The sequence below is a fragment of the Drosophila nasuta genome, unplaced genomic scaffold (genome assembly GCF_023558535.2).
Source record: "Drosophila nasuta strain 15112-1781.00 unplaced genomic scaffold, ASM2355853v1 ctg14_pilon, whole genome shotgun sequence".
Classification (NCBI taxonomy): Eukaryota; Metazoa; Arthropoda; class Insecta; order Diptera; family Drosophilidae; genus Drosophila; species Drosophila nasuta.
The window spans coordinates 1,264,636-1,284,764 of NW_026869386.1; the positions used below are offsets into that span (position 1 = coordinate 1,264,636).

General features: G+C 33.1%; 1 protein-coding gene across 5 annotated transcripts in view; it reads right to left on the bottom strand.

Annotated features, from left to right (window-relative positions):
• LOC132797566 (trissin receptor) overlaps window positions 1-9,547 on the bottom strand; it is a 67,094-nt gene extending 57,547 nt beyond the window's left edge. Inside the window, exons 1-2 of one of the 5 annotated variants that reach the window (XM_060809322.1) lie at window positions 9,474-9,547; window positions 7,823-9,150 (exon numbers count right to left, since the gene is read on the bottom strand). The gene's annotated coding sequence lies outside the window, so the exon portion shown is untranslated. Of the gene's footprint in view, window positions 1-7,822; window positions 9,402-9,473 lie in introns of those variants that run through there. The other 4 variants (XM_060809323.1, XM_060809325.1, XM_060809328.1 and 1 more) reach the window with 4 other exon arrangements.
• Between the last annotated feature and the right edge of the window lie 10,582 nt (window positions 9,548-20,129).

Below are 20,129 nucleotides of genomic sequence, written 5' to 3' on the forward strand. Positions count from 1 at the left end.
AGAGGAAAACGACTATCTATTATTACGCAACTCCACTTCGAGCACTCCGCTCTCTGCACAATGGGATGTAGACCACAGCGACCACGAGGGAGCCTCAACAAAATACCAGATCTCTGAGACTGTAGAAGATAAACCTATATTTTTAAATTTCCACAGGACTTGTTATTTTTGCACGCAGATCAAGTTTGTTACAAATTTTTACCACGCCCACTTTTGCTCTCACAAATCGATAAACATACAAACAAACGTATTTTAAAGTTAGAGTCGCAAATTTTGATATATACAATAATAACTACAGTATTTATTATTTTAGTTTTATCGGATATAAATTGTTATAGCTAAGAAACACTTATGTATACCTAAATTTTACACTATACAGTCATCTCCGACCCTATAAAGTATATATATTTTTTATCAGCATCAATAGCCGAGACGATGTCCGTGTCCGTCTGTCTGTCCGTATGTCCGTATGAAACACTGGATCGCAGAGACTATAAGAGATAGAGTTATAATTTTCGACTGCATTTGTTAGACTTGCACGCAGATCAAGTTCGAATAACAAGCGTAATTTTAAAGCTAGCTAGCTGCTGTATATAATAATAGCAATAGTAGTTATGATTCCTGAAAATTGCTTCGATCAGATAAAAATTGTGGAAGTTATTTAAGAAATGCCTTTGTATGGGCAAAAACGCCTACTTACTAGGAGTCTTAGTTTATTTGGCTGACAATCTGGTACATTGCGCCGTCTATGATATATTTTGAATGTGTTACCGTTTGGTATATTTTTAGTATACATATTTGTATTTTGGTATATTTTGAAAAAAATCGCAATATTTTGCTTTTATTCAAAATGGGTAGCGGGTATCTCACAGTCGAGCACTCTCGACAGTAACTTTCTTACTTGTTTTCTTCTAAAGAGCTGTTCCCGTTATACAGTTTTGGTGTAAGCACTTGCATCATAGAACTGCATCTTTGAAGCAGATGCATTTGATCTAAGTAGAGTATATAATACAAAATTTACGAAATTGCCAAACAAAACAATTGAAACTTGATAGATGCAGCCGGTTTTTGTTATATTAAATTATTTCTTTTTTGTCTGAATGAAATTTTTCATTAAGATTGTAGTTATTATTGTTCACCAATCGGTCGGAGATGCGTCCTTTTGGCATAAAATTATAATACCCAAGTTTCTCCGTATATATTATATGTATGTATTTGGGGAAGTCCGCACCCAATGATAATTCTTGTTGTAACTGCTTAAAAATGTGTTAAAATCTGATGTAAACTCAATTATACAAGGGTGCCGAAGAAGTCTTAATTTCGTTGAAATTGGTCAATTGGCCGCTACTAATAGGAAAATTCAGACTTCAAGGTGATAACATCACCACAGTTCGAAAAATGTGTTAAATGCCTTAATTTATATTTTTCAACAATCTTTTTAAGTTTCTACTTGGTGTTAAACATTATTTAGCTATTAAAAGTAAACGAACTTAGCGCATATTGACTACCTTTTGTGCCAACAATGCGATATTTCTCTAACTTCAATAAACTGAGAAAGATTCCACCAAACTAGGAAAATAAATTTGTGGAAATAAAATGAGAGCAAGACAGTAAATCGTAGGTCACCGAAACAAAGTGACCGCGGCGGAGACGACTAAATCTCGATCACACACCTCATGACCTATAAGTAGATGACAACCCTTAAGAAAGCTTCCGGATCAACAGTACGCAGAGATCTGCACAGATTCAGGCTGACATCGAAACGGTATGTTTAGATCAGTATCACCGACGTATAACTTTGTGTCAACAGAAAATATATGAAATAGGAAGATGCGTCTCCATTCCATATAGTACTTATCTATATGTATTCTTGACCAATACCCGACGGGATATGTGTACAGCTGTGAACTTTGAAATAGCAGTGCTAGTGACCTGTGCGTTTAAAATTAAACAAGTAAGAAGGTGTGCTCGACTGTGAGATACCTGCTACCCATTTTGATTAAAAGCAAAATATTGCGGTATTTTTTCAAAATATACCAAAAATGGTATATTTTTGGTATATCGATATAATATCACATTCAAAATATACCATTAACGGCATATTTTCCATCGTCTGACTTCCCAAAACTCAAGAGACCTCTTTGGCGAACGCATTTCGAGTCGATTAAGGAAATAAAATCTGAATTGAAAAAGGCGCTGATGGCTATACGGGAAAAGGATTTAAAACCATTGGTATAAGAGTATTTTTTAGGTAGGGAATTACATAAAGGGGATGAAATTGATTTAGAAGAATAAATAGAGATTTTCAATTTTACAAACAAACTCATCTTACTTTTTATTCATAGTTGTATAGGTAAGACTATAATCATACCAAATGATGTTTAAATACTTAAATATTTAAAACTTACCAAATGGTTTTATTCTTATGTATACAACTTATTAACGACCGCTAGAACGTTTGTTCATTTAACATGTTCATGTATCTAGTACATTTAATAATATTTCAAACAGTAAGCATGATAACACTAACCGCATCTGCTTAAAAACTTCGATTAGAAGTTAGATTGGAAGTGCTTTGCGATCGATTTTAAATCATTCGTGACGAAAAATTTTAAAATTCAAAATTTCGAAAAATAATTTTTTTTTTTAATTAAAAGGTTGTTAGGCAAGATTTTTTAGATTACGAAAACAATGTATTGTTTGGAAAGTAAGGATGGACAAAAAAAAATGTTTCATGGCTAAACAATTTCAAACGATGGGCAACGATTTTTTTTATAATATCATAATTCACTGGACCCAGCTTCTCAGAGTTTTAAAAATTGAAATAAAATTTCATTAAGTTTAATTTAATTTGTGTTAACCACTATTTATGGGGAACGGTTCAGTGCAGCACCGCATTATATTCCTTGAATTTATGCAAAAACTAAAAGATATCGCCAATGGTTGTTTGTCTACGTGATAATTATTTGAAAATCTGTTAAAAATAAGAAACATTGTAAGATAAAAACGACATTATCGAATTTTCAAAATGTATTTATTTGAATTCAGCACAAATTTAAATGAACATTCACAGGCAAGCGACTAACTTTAATTGCTAACTAAATATTATTTCTGTATTAAGATTATTATCGCTTTATTATTGTAGTTACGATTTTTAAATTTATAAAAGAAAACTCTACTAGGCTGAAAATAAAGATCATATTTATATTTTAAGACATTTTTCTAGATGGTCAACATTTTTCTTTGGATCACGCATTATGTATTACTCCATCAAAAAACTCAAAGCATTGAAATCTCGCACGATTTGTTTTAGAAGATTTAAAATATCCATCGCTTAGCACAAAGATTTGCTCTCGTTTGGTAATAGCTCACATGATATATTTTTACAGTGTTAGTGTTTCGATTAGTAACAAATAAAAAAAACTACAGTCGGATGTGTTCGATTGTGAGCTCTCCGCTATTAATTTTCAATAAAAGCTTAATAGTGCGCTTTTATTCTATAAATATATCAAATTATGTTAATATACCAAAAAAATACTGAAATATATAAGGGTATTATAACTTTTTACCTGCAGGAAATGTATGAAAAGTATATACATATACATATATGTACATATATTCTTGATCAGAGGAAAACGACTATCTATTATTACGCAACTCCACTTCGAGCACTCCGCTCTCTGCACAATGGGATGTAGACCACAGCGACCACGAGGGGAGCCTCAACAAAATACCAGATCTCTGAGACTGTAGAAGATAAACCTATATTTTTAAATTTCCACAGGACTTGTTATTTTTGCACGCAGATCAAGTTTGTTACAAATTTTTACCACGCCCACTTTTGCTCTCACAAATCGATAAACATACAAACAAACGTATTTTAAAGTTAGAGTCGCAAATTTTGATATATACAATAATAACTACAGTATTTATTATTTTAGTTTTATCGGATATAAATTGTTATAGCTAAGAAACACTTATGTATACCTAAATTTTACACTATACAGTCATCTCCGACCCTATAAAGTATATATATTTTTTTATCAGCATCAATAGCCGAGACGATGTCCGTGTCCGTCTGTCTGTCCGTATGTCCGTATGAAACACTGGATCGCAGAGACTATAAGAGATAGAGTTATAATTTTCGACTGCATTTGTTAGACTTGCACGCAGATCAAGTTCGAATAACAAGCGTAATTTTAAAGCTAGAGCTGCTGTATATAATAATAGCAATAGTAGTTATGATTCCTGAAAATTGCTTCGATCAGATAAAAATTGTGGAAGTTATTTAAGAAATGCCTTTGTATGGGCAAAAACGCCTACTTACTAGGAGTCTTAGTTTATTTGGCTGACAATCTGGTACATTGCGCCGTCTATGATATATTTTGAATGTGTTACCGTTTGGTATATTTTTAGTATACATATTTGTATTTTGGTATATTTTGAAAAAAATCGCAATATTTTGCTTTTATTCAAAATGGGTAGCGGGTATCTCACAGTCGAGCACTCTCGACAGTAACTTTCTTACTTGTTTTCTTCTAAAGAGCTGTTCCCGTTATACAGTTTTGGTGTAAGCACTTGCATCATAGAACTGCATCTTTGAAGCAGATGCATTTGATCTAAGTAGAGTATATAATACAAAATTTACGAAATTGCCAAACAAAACAATTGAAACTTGATAGATGCAGCCGGTTTTTGTTATATTAAATTATTTCTTTTTTGTCTGAATGAAATTTTTCATTAAGATTGTAGTTATTATTGTTCACCAATCGGTCGGAGATGCGTCCTTTTGGCATAAAATTATAATACCCAAGTTTCTCCGTATATATTATATGTATGTATTTGGGGAAGTCCGCACCCAATGATAAATCTTGTTGTAACTGCTTAAAAATGTGTTAAAATTAAAAGTAAACGAACTTAGCGCATATTGACTACCTTTTGTGCCAACAATGCGATATTTCTCTAACTTCAATAAACTGAGAAAGATTCCACCAAACTAGGAAAATAAATTTGTGGAAATAAAATGAGAGCAAGCCAGTAAATCGTAGGTCACCGAAACAAAGTGACCGCGGCGGAGACGACTAAATCTCGATCACACACCTCATGACCTATAAGTAGATGACAACCCTTAAGAAAGCTTCCGGATCAACAGTACGCAGAGATCTGCACAGATTCAGGCTGACATCGAAACGGTATGTTTAGATCAGTATCACCGACGTATAACTTTGTGTCAACAGAAAATATATGAAATAGGAAGATGCGTCTCCATTCCATATAGTACTTATCTATATGTATTCTTGACCAATACCCGACGGGATATGTGTACAGCTGTGAACTTTGAAATAGCAGTGCTAGTGACCTGTGCGTTTAAAATTAAACAAGTAAGAAGGTGTGCTCGACTGTGAGATACCTGCTACCCATTTTGATTAAAAGCAAAATATTGCGGTATTTTTTCAAAATATACCAAAAATGGTATATTTTTGGTATATCGATATAATATCACATTCAAAATATACCATTAACGGCACAATATACCAGATTGTCAGCCAAAGCAACTAATACTCCCAGTAAGTAGGCGTTTTTGCCCATACAAAAGAACCATTTCTTTAATAACTTCCACAATTTTTATCTGATCGGAGAAATCATAAACACTATAGATATTATTGTATATACCAAAATTGGCAGCTGTAGCTTGAAAATTCAATTGTTATTCGATTTTATTGTTTTGCGGGGGCGGAAGTGGGCGTGGCAAAAATTTGAAACAAACTTGATCTGAGTGCAAACATAACATAAGCTGTCGAAAATTATAGCTCTATCTCTTATAGTCTCGGAGATCTTGGTGTTCATGCGGACAGACGGATATGGCTAGATCGTCTCGGCTGTTGATGGTGAACAAGAATATATATATATATATATCGGAGATGCCTCCTTCTACCTGTTACATACATTTCCTGCCGACACAAAGTTATAATACCCTTCTAGCCTATGGGTTGAGGGTATAAAAATACTGTTATAAACACGACTACCAGATAAAATTTAGTTATAACAGCATAGAGTATTTAATTTTTAATAATTAAACACTTTTTTCACTTTGGCTAATTCAAAATTTTAGCGAATATTGATAATAACAAATGAAATTGGGTGGTTTATGAACAACTTTGAAATAGCTGTGCCAAAAGAAAAATTTAATAAATTTCAAAAAATCTTATAAATAACTAAATCCTTTTACATTGCGAGTTGAATTCGACCTTATAATTTCTTGTGTAGCCTTTATTGGTTATTAGAGCGCCACACCTACGTGGGATGGAGTCCACCAAGTCCTCGCAACGATTGCAGGGATTCTGGCCGTATAACTCCTGCGCAATTTTTCAGAGATGTGAAGATGTCGGGGATTTCTTGGCAACATAACGCTTGAAGTGCCCCTTCAGTTCCCAATCGGATTTAAATTCGGAAACTGTGTTGGCCATGACGTTACATTAATTTTTTCTTGACCAAACCACTCCTTGACCAGTTTGCCGGTGTGTTTAGGATCATTGCTTTGGTGAAAAGTCCATATTGAAGGGGCATTTCATCCTGAGAATACTTCAGCATGACGTTTCTCAATATATTTTCGTAAACTTGTTGGCCTATGATCCCATGGATCATATTTATAGATCCCTCACCACTGTATGAGAAACAACCATCATGATTTTAAGGCCACAATGGTTAGCGTCTTAAGGGTATGGTTTAGGTCGTTCTCGGTGTCTGGTGGTCAACCTTTCTACCAAATAACATCAGTTTAGACTCATTTGTCCAAATAATATTACGTAATGACCAGTTCAAGTAAAACTTGCCAAACTCCCACCTGGCTTTGAGATGTCTTTTACCAAGCAATGCATTGCCATTGCAATGGCTTCTTTCCTGGACTGCGGGTACTCAAAATTATATCCACCAGTCTTTGGCCAATAGCCACATCACTGATTCCCCAACTCAGCACTGCTTTAATATCCATAGAGGATGAAAAAAGTATTAGTTTAACAAAGCTGAAGAGCACTATGCATCGGTCCTCTAAAACTGTGGTTTTTCGTATTGGACCACTGTTTTCGGGATCCGATTCATAATTTATGTCATTGAAATGGTTTTCAATGGTAAAACATTTTTTATACAATTATTCCTCTTTCCTAAGCTCAAGAAAGGACCTCCTTTCTACCTTGGACCAGTGAGGTCCCTTACACATTAAAATTTAATTTTTTTTTATTGTTATAGTGTATTGTCGTAGATAAATAATAAACCAACTTAAACTCACTTTTTATAAAATTAAAAACAATTTCGGCTTTTTTCGTGGAAGAACAGAAAAAACGGCTATTCCAAAGTGCAGCCCTATGTAAAAATATCAAAATTTCTGAAAAACTGAACAAATCGCACGGGGTTTTAGCTTGTTTCCTATCTCTATGCTCCATTTTACAAAAATAATGTGCTAAGGATCAACTAACAAAAAGGAATATGCTTAAAATCCGTTATTTAGTTTTTTTTTTTTGTGTCGCACTGCTATTTCAAAGTTCTGTATGTGTATGGATTGTCTGTCCGTACTATTTGTTTGGTTTGTTTTTGTATTTTTAACAATGTTTTGAATAGTGCTTTCTCACATTTTTAGCTCACGTCTGTATTAAGAAACGGCCAAAGCAAAGAAAAATGGAATCCTGTCACACAGTATCACAATCTTTCGAATCACATGCAATGTTTAAAAGACAACGCAAGAAGTTAAGCGTACTGCATAGTTTGCTACTTAAAGTATTTTTCTGCGAAGTTGTGTCGAGTATTAAATTTTACACTACTCACTCACCACAAAGAGTGTTTTTTTTGGAAAGTGCCGAAAGTCTTAGCTACACTCTTTAATTACTGTCGAGTGTGCTTTTCGTGTGTGCTTTGTAGGTTGAAGATTAAAAACTTTGCTAGTTAATTCGAATTTTTGTCAGCGTTTTCTACTTGTATTTTTTTTAATACTTTGCATTTTTAGGTTTACTCATAATTTGACATTCAAAATAGATTTTCACAACAGCTTTGATTTAAGTTCTCTGCTGATTTAAGTATGTTAACATAGTTAAATTCATTTTTATTTCCATTGACAGTAATATTATATAATTTTATAATCATGTGAAACATTTACATATGTATTCTAATTATATATCATATCTAATTATTTTACAATTTGCCGTCACTTATCGCATGATTTATTACAATTTGTTGTGCAGTTTCCCATGGAATCTTTATTGGAAGCAAATATTTTTGGGCGATGCATAATAAACGGTATATAAAACGCAATAAAAATGTTGAATATTTACTTGAACAAATGTGGATTTAAAATTATGACGATTACATAGTATATTTTCGAAAAATCTCCAATTTGACATGCGCTAAATTTATTTGCAAATATATATCAAGGGCATCAATTTCCATTGTTAAATACAAATGAAGCGTTAAAAATCGATTGAGCTACAAACATTTAACAATATTGCCCAATTTTGAGCATCACTAATTATACAAATTATGTTATAATTATTAACATTTAATCGGACATTTTTGGCATTTCATTATTTATTCACATAAATTAATGTAATATTTACGTAATGTTGGCAATTTTTTATTTATTAATTTTTATTTTAATTAAATGTTTATTAAACAATTTATTTTTTTGGACCTATTTAATACAAAACATTTAATTGATGTTGACTGATTTTAAATATATTTATTGTTTGCGTTTCTTTTATTTTTGAATTTTGTGTATATATTTATATATATATATTCCTTTTAATTTTCCACATTAATTTTGTTTTTATCTTTTTAGAGTAGATTAAAAAATTCTCCAGCTGAAATTGTAATTTCGTGGGAAATTTCGCTTGATTTCTAATGACACTTCCTCGACCGATACATTTCAGATCCCGAAACATACTAAATCGCTGTAATTTAGTTGAGGTCATGAGGAGTCGACTTCGGCAGTGACGAGACAACATTCCGAGTGTAAACGAATTTTTTGTTAACATTGAAATGTCGGCAACAGCGTTGACGACAGTGCTGTTAATAGTTCGTTTGTTGTGGTTGGCTTCGTTTTGTTATTTCATTGAACTTGAACTACTATTGTTGTCTCTGTCATTTCTTATCTGTCCTTTAGACCTGTTCATTTTCGAAAGAGATGAAAAAGTTTTATTTATATTTTGGAGCCGAAACTTGCTTTAGGGTAACGAAGTTTGTTATTTGGTTGATTTATTTTATAACATTGACAAACTTCCTAATAACCAGTTAAAGTTAAAAAAGAATTTTGGGGATAAAACATTGGAATAATTGTTTGCCACTATGTTTGCGTTGAACTCTTTTTGAAATTATAGTTTTACTTTGCAATAGAATTTGTATGACTTGTTATAACAAAACTATGTATATACTGTAAGTGTCCACATGCAAAGTAAACATGAAAATATAATGCAATTAGATGTTATTACTCTCGATATATTTTTTCTCTGGGAATAACACAGAGCACCGAAGATAAAGAGGTGTATTGCAGTGAGCAATGCCTATAAATTTGTTACTTGCTTTGTTGCTGGCTATATCTGTGCTCACTACGCATGCGCTTAAACGGTTTCTTTGTTCAACTTACACTCTCTGTAAATTTGTTCCAGACCTTGTCTGTATTTCATTTTTTGACTATACATACATATGTATGTACATACATATGAATTTCGAAACAGTGAAATGCTGGCTGTGAAAGACCTGTTTTTATATGTTAGAAATTCTGAAAAATACATTCAAGAGACTGAATAGGTCTCGGTCTTTATAATACAATAAAACAAGTAAAAAAGCTACAGTCGAGTGTACTCCACTGTGAGATTTGAAGATTTTGAATAAAAGCAATATATTTTGCAGTATTATTCTCAAAATATACCAAAATACGAAAATACTAAAAATATACCAAATTGTATATGTGGTATATCGATATAGTACCACATTCAAAATATACCATAGACGGGACAATGTACCACATTGTCGGCCAAAGCAACTAAGACCCCTAGTAAGTATGCGTTTTTGCCCATATAAAAGTATTTCTTTAATAACTTCGACAATTTTTATCTGATCGCAACCAAATTTTCAGGAATCATAACTACTATAGTAGTAGTTATTGTATACATCAAAATTCGCAACTCTAGCTTTAAAATTATGCTTTTTTTTTGATTTGCTTTTATTCAAAATGGGTAGCGGGTATCTCACAGTCGAGTACACTCGACTGTAGCTTTCTTACTTGTTTTTTTTGAGCCGTAAGGCCAGTTATTGAATCTGGAAATAAAAAGGATTAAAACAGTTTTAATAGATTGAAGTGGATAATGATTATTAAATAATTATCTGTTAAAATACTCACCGATCATAAAACCAACGAAATTGTCTTCTCTGTCATTATTTCCATAACGTAGATTTTCTGTCATAATTTCCACTTCATCTTCTTTAGGCACATTCTCGATTCCCACTGTAAAACTATACTTTATGCTAACTGCTTTTCGTACCTTTATTATCTGTTTATTTTATATTTTACACATTAATCATATAATACATACATACATATATTATTTAAGTAACTCACGTTGATCGCGGATCCGCTTTGCACTTCTCAACTTACATGCTTGCAAAATTTCGTCAGCCAGCAAACACAGCTGCACCTAGCAAAAGAGTATCACAAAATAAAACAAAGACCCGTAAACAAACAGCGATGCAAAGCGTAATCGAAGTTTTGTCTTTAATCTTGTGTATGCCCTTTCCACAAAATAACAAAAACGAAAGCGGTGCTTGCCGTTATTTTGTACTTATGCTTTAATACGCATACATTTATTAGCTAGGTGGTTCGATATTGGTTTCCTATAGGGTCCTTTAGTAAGTATCCATGTAGTGATCGGCGATGTAAGCACTTACCCATGGCCAATCGACACCTAAAGTTCATCATAATTATGATTTTAGTTAAATCGCTCTGATTAAATACAAATGGCTTCTCGCTTTTTGATGCTAGTGGTGTCCTGGCCTGAAGATGATGTAGTTATACCAAAGGCTGCATTTGGTTTATTAATGTAGTACTACATTCAAAATATACCATAGAATGGAAAAAAATTTACCAGATTGTCTACATGCTAAAGCATTTATACAATTACTATCTGATTGCAACCAAATTTTCAGACTCTAGCTTCAAAATTAGTGGGGGTGGCAAAAAATTGAAATATTGCAGTGGACAGTTTTTTTTTGGTGTATCCAACTCTATGGTCTGACGACCTTTGTCATATTTGGACGTTGACGTACTAACGGCAGTACCATCAAGTGGCCCAGCGATACCAAGCAAGGGCTTGTTGACGCGCGGACAAAACAAAATAAATTTGTGAACAGCATGCATTACACGAAAACCGCGAATAAATATTAAAAGACGGTGGACAGCTAATTAAATTAAATTAAAACAAGTAAGAAAGTTACAGTCGAGTGTGCTCGACTATTGTATTTTCCGTATTTAGTTCCCAAGTAAAAGTCAGTTTAAGTTGATTCACTTTGATCTATATTATTTGTTTTATATGCGCGCACAACCAGCCTTGTCAGTAGAAAGAAAAACAGTGAACAAAGAACATAATATCGATAACAATTCATAAAGTAGAGATCGGGCAGTGTGACCGCATTTGTGATGTTGGTTTTGATAACATATTCCAACACGCCCTCCTCAAAATTAACATTACAAGTTTTTTTATAAGTACTGGTGCGCATTCTGGGAGTTACAATAAAATGATTCAGCATTTGCTGCATGGATTGGGGAAAACCCAGAAAAAAACCAATCAAATCATTATATAAGATATGGTAAATTATAAAATTCTTACTTCAGTAAACAATAAACTACATTTTGGTACTATTTCATTTGGTTAAGTTAGATTAAATCATATATGTAGGATTTCCTTTAAAAATTTGTTTTCTTGAATTTAAATTAGTCCCATTTTGCTTTTTAGGGTGTTGAATCTTCCGATAGGCAGCGGCTTTGTAAGGATGTCAGCGAGTTGATTTTCTGTGGGTATATACTCAATAGAAACAATATTATTCTCGACCTGTTCTCGGGAAAAATGATATTTTATATCAATGTGCTTTGATCTTTTATGGCATGATGGATTATTAACAATACTTATGCAACCTTGATTATCCTCAAAAATGGTTATAGGTCTTTCTAATTTTATGTAAACGCTTTCTAGAAGACTCTTCAACCATAAGGCTTCTCTTACAGCTTCAAACAAAGCCATATATTCAGCTTCAGTTGACGAAGCAGCTACTGAACTCTGCCGTTTTGTATTCCAACAGATTAAGTTGGAATCAAACATTTTAAAAATATAACCTGTTGTACTCTTTCTATCGATTTCATTACCGCCCAATCAGAATCAACATAACCTGTAAATATGTTTTCGAATTCTATATTTTTCTTGAATACTAATTTCATATCAATGCTACCTTTAAGATATCTTAAAATTCTCTTTAGGGATTGCCATAACTCAGAATTATTTTTATTTGTGTAACGACTTAAAATATTTACTGCAGTGGCAAAGTCTGGTCGTGTACATAACATAACGTACATTAGGCAACCAATTAAATTGCGACAAGGTGCATCATAATTCTCCTCAGAATTCAATAATTCATAATTAAGTTTAATTGGGAGCGGTGTACTGACCGTTTTACAATCTTCCATTTTAAATTTATTTAAAATCTTTTTAATATATGCTGATTGACTCAAATATATTTTTTTCACAGAATTCTATCCTCATTCCAATAAAATACTTTATTTGTCCCATATCAGTCATTCGAAATTTGTTCATTAAATATGCTTTCAAACTATTCATCCTCTCTATATCTAATGTGGCTATCACCAAGTCATCTACATATAGTAGTACATAGATGTTATTATTGATATCTTTCTTATCTAAAATATATATACAGCGCTCAACAGGTGAATTTACAAATCCACATTCTTTTAGAGATTTCTCAAATACTTCAAACCAGCATCTCGCTGCTTGCTTAAGTCCATATATTGCTTTATTTAATTTACATACTTTATCTTGCTACATGCTACATGCTCCTTCAGGAATTTTCATGTAAATTTCTTCTTTCAGTGTTCCATTTAAGAAAGCAGTTTTTTACATCCATGTGATGTACGTTCAAGCCATATTGAGTTGATATTGACATTATGAAACGAAAACTTGAAATTCGGGCAACTGGTGCAAATGTTTCTTCATAATCTATTTGATATTTTTGCATAAACCCACGTGCAACTAATCTTGCCTTATACTTTACAGGGTTTTCAAATTCATCGCATTTTAAAGTAAATACCCATTTACTGTCAACAATATTTTTGTTTTCAGGTCTTTTAACAATGCACCATGTATTATTCAATTCATGGGCATTTAATTCTACATTAATAGCTTCTTCCCAGGCACGCTTATCACTTCTACTTCGAAGTTCATCGAATGTGCTTGGAATATCACTAAAAATGCTGTGAGCATTTAATATACATTTATTAAGATCTGTTTCATCTTCATTATAGGATATTTTTGGCAAGTTCTTTAATCTATTACTTCTTCTAGTGGAACCTTCAACAAGTTGTTCTACGACATCAGTATTAATATGATTTTCTTGTTTTGATTTTGATTCCGTACTTTCATTCCGGATAAAATCGCTGTATTTCTCCTTACTCTCATTCAGGACATCTGATTGGTCATTTTCCTTACTATCATTCGGGAATTTCAATTTATTTGAGTTTTCCTTACTCTCATTCAGGACCTCCGTATAGTCGTCTTCCTTACTATCATTCGGGAAGTTTAATTTGTTTGATTTCTCGCTACTATCATTCAGGACATCTGTATGGTTATCTTCCTTACTATCATTCGGGAAGTTAAATTGACTACATTGCTTACTCTCATTCAGCAATTCAATATCGTTCAGAACAGCTCTAGAATTTATCATGTTTGTTTCGTCAATTATTACATCTCTTGCAATAATAAACTTTTCATTATTTAAATCCCATAATTTAAAACCATTTGGTTCATAACCAACTAGTATTGCTTTAAATGATTTTTCATCAAATTTTCTCTTTCTGTTTTTATTATGAACATAAACTGTTGACCCAAAAATCCTAAGATTTTTTAAACTTGACTTTCTATCATGCCACATCTCATATGGAGTTTTTTCAAAATTACCAAGTGCTCTAGTTGGAATTCTGTTCGTTCGATATGTGACTGTTAGCACAGCTTCACCCCAGAAGGTTTTATCTAATTTTGCACCATTTACCATAGCACGCGCTTTTTCTGTGAGAGTCCTTATCATCCTCTCCGAAACTCCATTTAACTGCGGTGTATATGGTACAGTTAGATGGTAACTAATCCCTCTCTGGACACAAAATTCCCGCATATCAGTTGACAAATATTCCCTTCCATTGTCTATATATAAATTTACAACCTTTAGATTAAAATGCGCTTCACTTTTTGCAACGAAATCTTTAAACATGTTAAATACATCAGATTTATGCTTAATTAAATAAGTTACACAATAATGTGTAAATTGATCTACAAAATTACAAAATAATTCTTGTCATCAATTGAAGTAGGTGTGATGGGGCCACACACATCTGAATGTATTACGAAAAGTGCTCTTCTAATATAATTTTTATTTTTCTGTTTTGCAAAAGGTAATCTAGCTTGCTTTCCATTAAGACAAGCTTCGCATATCTGTGTAATAGGTAGAACCTTGTCTAAAAGTTTATTATCATTAAAGAAATTCTTTCTTTTTATATCTAACAATTTCCCTTCACTTATATGACCTAGCCTTTCATGCCATAATTGATCTGTATTTTTGTTTTGCATATTTAATGTAAATGCTGCAAACTTAATAATAGGTATATTGTACATACCGGTATTCTCAGCAACTAACAACCCATTTTTGGATATTTTCATTCCGTTTTTGTTAAATTCCACTGTCATCCCAGCCTCTTGGAGGCGCTTCACCGAAATTAAGTTGTCGGGAACTTCTGGGCAATAGAGGACATCTTCCAGTGTTATTTGTCGTCCATTATACAGACGCACTATTCCACGCCTTGTTGCATAAACAAATTCTCCTTGCTTTGCCACCGCAATCTTAATGGGAGGCTCCAATTGGATTGAATCCATGAAAAGGTTTTTGTCATTTACAATATGATCACTGGCACCAGAATCCAATATGAAGCTGACATTCTTATCGGAATTTGTCAGATTCTGATTTGCACGTTTAAGCATAAATGCAAAACCAGGCTGAGTTGTCGCGACTTTTGCTTGTTTTTCATTTTCTTTATTTTTATTTGAATTTTTTCGTTTATAACTGTAGCAGTCCTTCTTAACGTGTCCCTCTTTTCCACAGTAGTGGCACTTAATATTTGTTTTCTTAAATTGTTTACGTCCAGTATTATTTATCCCTTTCTTGTAATTATTTTTAAACGGTCCACTTCTAACATTCTTTCCGTTAAAGGAACTATCTGTATTCATTATCTTTTTACTAGTATCATTAGAATCATTCTTAATTTTAATTTCATGATCTAACAATCTGTGTTTCACAAATGCTAATGTCAAATTTTCTACAGCCAATGTTTCAATGGCAGTGATTACTCCGTTATATGATGATGGCAAAGTCAGCAATAAATGCGATACTTTACCCATTTCATCAATTCGAGATCCTGCGGCCATTAATTCATTGACAATTTCATCGAATATTATAAAGTGATCTGAAAGTGTCATCTCACTTTTAAGTTTAAGAGATAATAATTTTTTTTGAAGCGACAATTGCGATGCAAGACTTTTTCTCTCATAGGTATCATCCAAATTCTTAAATATTTCTCGCGCAGTTTTGTCGCTTGCCGCGAAATTCAAAAATGAGTCACTTAAATGTTGAATTATTGTGCTTTTTGCACGTCTTTCTGCCTTTAACCAATCATCGCCAATTTCATGCGGTACTTCCCCATCTATAACTTTTAAGACCTCTAGCTCTTCCAGGAGTGCTCTTACTCGAAATTTCCATATCCCATACTTTTGCCCATCAAACGGTTTTACATTATTCTTTGTCTTATCCATATTTTCTTTTTAAATTTGTATGTATGACTTGTGAATGTGAACTACAAAAAATGAAGTATGTATTTGTGTATTTGTGAATTTCATAAGAACCACTCTATTTCATCAGATTTCAAAGAACTTTAAAATGAATTATGTATATGTGTATGTGTGAATTTCACAAGACCAATTCTATTGCATCAGATTTAGAAGAACTGAAAAAAAAATTAGGTATGTATATGTATGTGTATGTGTGAATTTCACAAGGCCTATCCTATTTCATCAGATTTAAAGATAACTGAAAAATTAATTAATTATAAATGTATAAGTGACTTTCACAAGAACTATTATATTCTTCAGATTATTTATACTTAATAAGATTATTATATTTCACAAAACTTTTATATTTTACCAAGAATACTATATTTCACAAGACCTATAGAACCGTCTCTGTGTATGTGTGAATTTCACAAGAATCAAATTAATATATTAAGTTTTTTTATTTTCTCTTTAATAATATGTTTTAGTGAGGGCTGGGCCCATAACCTATTGTATTTTCCGTATTTAGTTCCCAAGTAAAAGTCAGTTTAAGTTGATTCACTTTGATCTATATTATTTGTTTTATATGCGCGCACAACCAGCCTTGTCAGTAGAAAGAAAAACAGTGAACAAAGAACTTAATATCGATAACAATACATAAAGTAGAGATCGGGCAGTGTGACCGCATTTGTGATGTTGGTTTTGATAACATATTCCAACATCGACTGTAAGATACCAGCTACCCATTTTGAATAAAAGCAAAACTTTGCAGTATTTTTCTCAAAATATACAAAAAATACTGAAAATATACCAAAATATATATTTGGTATATCGATATAGTACCACATTCGAAATATACCATAGATGGTACAATATACCAGATTGTCGGCCAAAGCAACTCAGACCCCTAGTAAGTAGGCGTTTTTGCCCATACAAAAGTATTTCTTTAATAACGCAACCAAATTTTCTATAATCACTATTACTATAGTTGTTATTGTATATACCAAAATTCACAGCTCTAGCTTTAAAATTACGCTTGTTATTCGATTCTTTTGATTTGCGGCTTCGGAAGGGGCGTGGCAAAAATTTGAAACAAACTTTATCTGCGTGCAAACATAACAAATGCTGTCGAAAAAAATTATTGAGATTATTATAATTCAAACACAAAATACGGAAGGGATTATGGCAAGTAAAGTTAGTAGTTTTACTAATTTGACTTAACAGCTCAAAAGAGTCTATTTCGGCATTAATTAGTCTCTGTATGAAAACAGCACTTTGCATAGTTCTACGGTCAGAAAGAGAAGGAAGGTTTAGTAATAAAATTCTACTGCGATAAGGTGGTAATCTAATATTAGGATTCAAATTTAAACTACGAGGAGCTGTTTCTGCACCCACTCAATCTTATCTTGATAAATCCTATACTGGGGATTCCAGACAAGAGATCCGTACTCAAGGATAGGACGAACCAGTGAGACGTACAAAGTTTTAGTAATGTAGGGATCGTTGAACTCTTTCGACCAGCGTTTTATAAATCCCAGTACACCCATGGCCCTATTTGCAAGAGACAGAATATGTTTATCAAATTTTAGTTTTGCATCAAGCAGAACCTCTAAGTCATTCGCACCTTCAATTCGCTCTAGAGGAATATCATATAAAACATAGTTAGTAATTTAGAACCCCTACAGAAGGTCATAAACTTACATTTATTGCAGTTGAGATGTAACATATTTACTCTGCACCAAGATTCTAGACGATTAAGGTCACATTGTAACAGTGAGCTCGCAAGACTATCATTAAATGTCAGGCAAAGCTTAACGCATCATCGTACATAAGTACACGGGAATGCTCTATAACAGAAGGAAGATCATTTATGAACAAAGTGAACAATAGAGGACCCAAATGACTGCCCTGTGGCACACCAGAAGTGACTTGAACACATTTAGATACAAAACCATTATAATAAACATTCTGTATTCTGTTAAAAAGGTATGAGGAAATCCACTCAATTAGGCTATGAGGAAACCCTAAAAGATTAAGTTTATTTTTTTATTCTCTTTTATTTGGACGTTGACGTACTAACGGCAGTACCATCAAGTGGCCCAGCGATACCAAGCACGGGCTTGTTGACGCGCGGACAAAACAAAATAAATTTGTGAACAGCATGCATTAAACGAAAACCGCGAATAAATATTAAAAGACGGTGGACAGCTAATTAAATTAAATTAAAAATATGTTAGAATATATGTATAATAAGATAAATAACAATTAAATACTCGATAAATAAGCTAATAATAAGGTTTTAAGCAAAGGAATAGATTTACTAGAGCAAACTACGTTATTGAGATTATTATAGTTCACACACAGAATACGGAAGGGATTATGGCAAGCAAAGTTAGTAGATCTACGTGAAATGAGAAGAGGAAGAAAATTCCTAGTGATCCTGACAGTAACTGCAAAACTAATTTGACTTAACAGCTCCAAAGAGTCTATTTCACCATGAATTAGTCTCTGTATAAAAACAGCACCTTGCATAGTTCTACGGTCAGAAAGAGAAGGAAGGTTTAGTAATAAAAGTCTACTGCGATACGGTGGTAATCTAATATTAGGATTCCAATTTAAACTACGAAGAGCAAATAATAAGAATTGTTTCTGCACCGATTCAATCCTATCTTGATAAACCCTATACTGGGGAGTCCAGACAAGGGATCCATACTCAAGGATAGGACGAACCAGTGAGACGTATAAAGTCTTAGTGATGTAGGGATCATTGAACTCTTTCGACCAGCGTTTTATAAATCCCAGAACACCCAGCTATTTACAGTAGACAGAATATGTTTATCGAATTTTAGTTTTGCATCAAGCATAACCCCTAAGTCATTCACACCTTCAATTCGCTCAAGAGGAGTATCATATAACACATAGTTATTTAACTGGGAAGAACCCCTACAAAAGGTCATAAACTTACACTTATTGCAGTTGAGATGTAACATATTTACTCTGCACCCAGATTCTAGACGATTAAGTGAGCTCGCAAGACTATCATTAAATGTCAGGCAAAGCTTAACGTCATCGGCGTACATAAGTACACGGGAATGCTCAATAACAGAAGGAAGATCATTTATGAACAAAGTGAACAATAGAGGACCCAAATGACTGCCCTGGGGCACACCAGAAGTGACTTGGACACATTTAGATACAAAACCATTATAATACACATTCTGAATTCTGTTGGAAAGGTATGAGGATATCCACTCAATTAGGCTATGAGGAAACCCTAAGACATTAAGCTTATACAGTAAGAGGTGATGATTAACAGAGTCAAAAGCCTTACTAAAATCGGTGTAAATGACATCCGTTTGCATTTTATTCTCGAATCCTTTAATTACAATAGAAGAGAACTCCAATAAGTTAGTAGAAGTGGATCTAGACTTCACAAACCCATGTTGGTAAGGTGAAATTATAGATTTACACAGACGTTGCAGTTGAGAAGTTATATTTTTTTCAAATGCTTTCGGAATCGCAGACAATTTAGATATACCGCGATTATTTTGAACTTTAGATTTGTTCCCTTTTTTTAGGATAGGTATAATGAATGATTTTTTCCAGATTTTAGGAAAAGAACATGAGTTAACGGATAATTCAAACAATTTAAAAAGCGGTTTACAGATACTACCAGCACAATACCTTAGCACACAACTAGGTACTCCATCCGGACCTGCCGATGAAGCCAGTAGAGTTCTGGCAATCGAATACCGGGCGCAGTACTCTCTAACACATTCCAAAATGGAGGATTCCAGTAATTTGTCTTCTCTCAATGCTTAGGCGCGATTGATTAGTATGTTTTTGTTTTTCATTAAGTTTCACTAAAATAAATTTTCAAAGAAATTCATCCATCCGCTGCGGATACCACCGACTATTTTAATTACAGCGTAAGCTATTTAACTATTGTTGAGGCGAGCGCATAGTAAGTGTGTGGGACTCTCTCTGCTACGT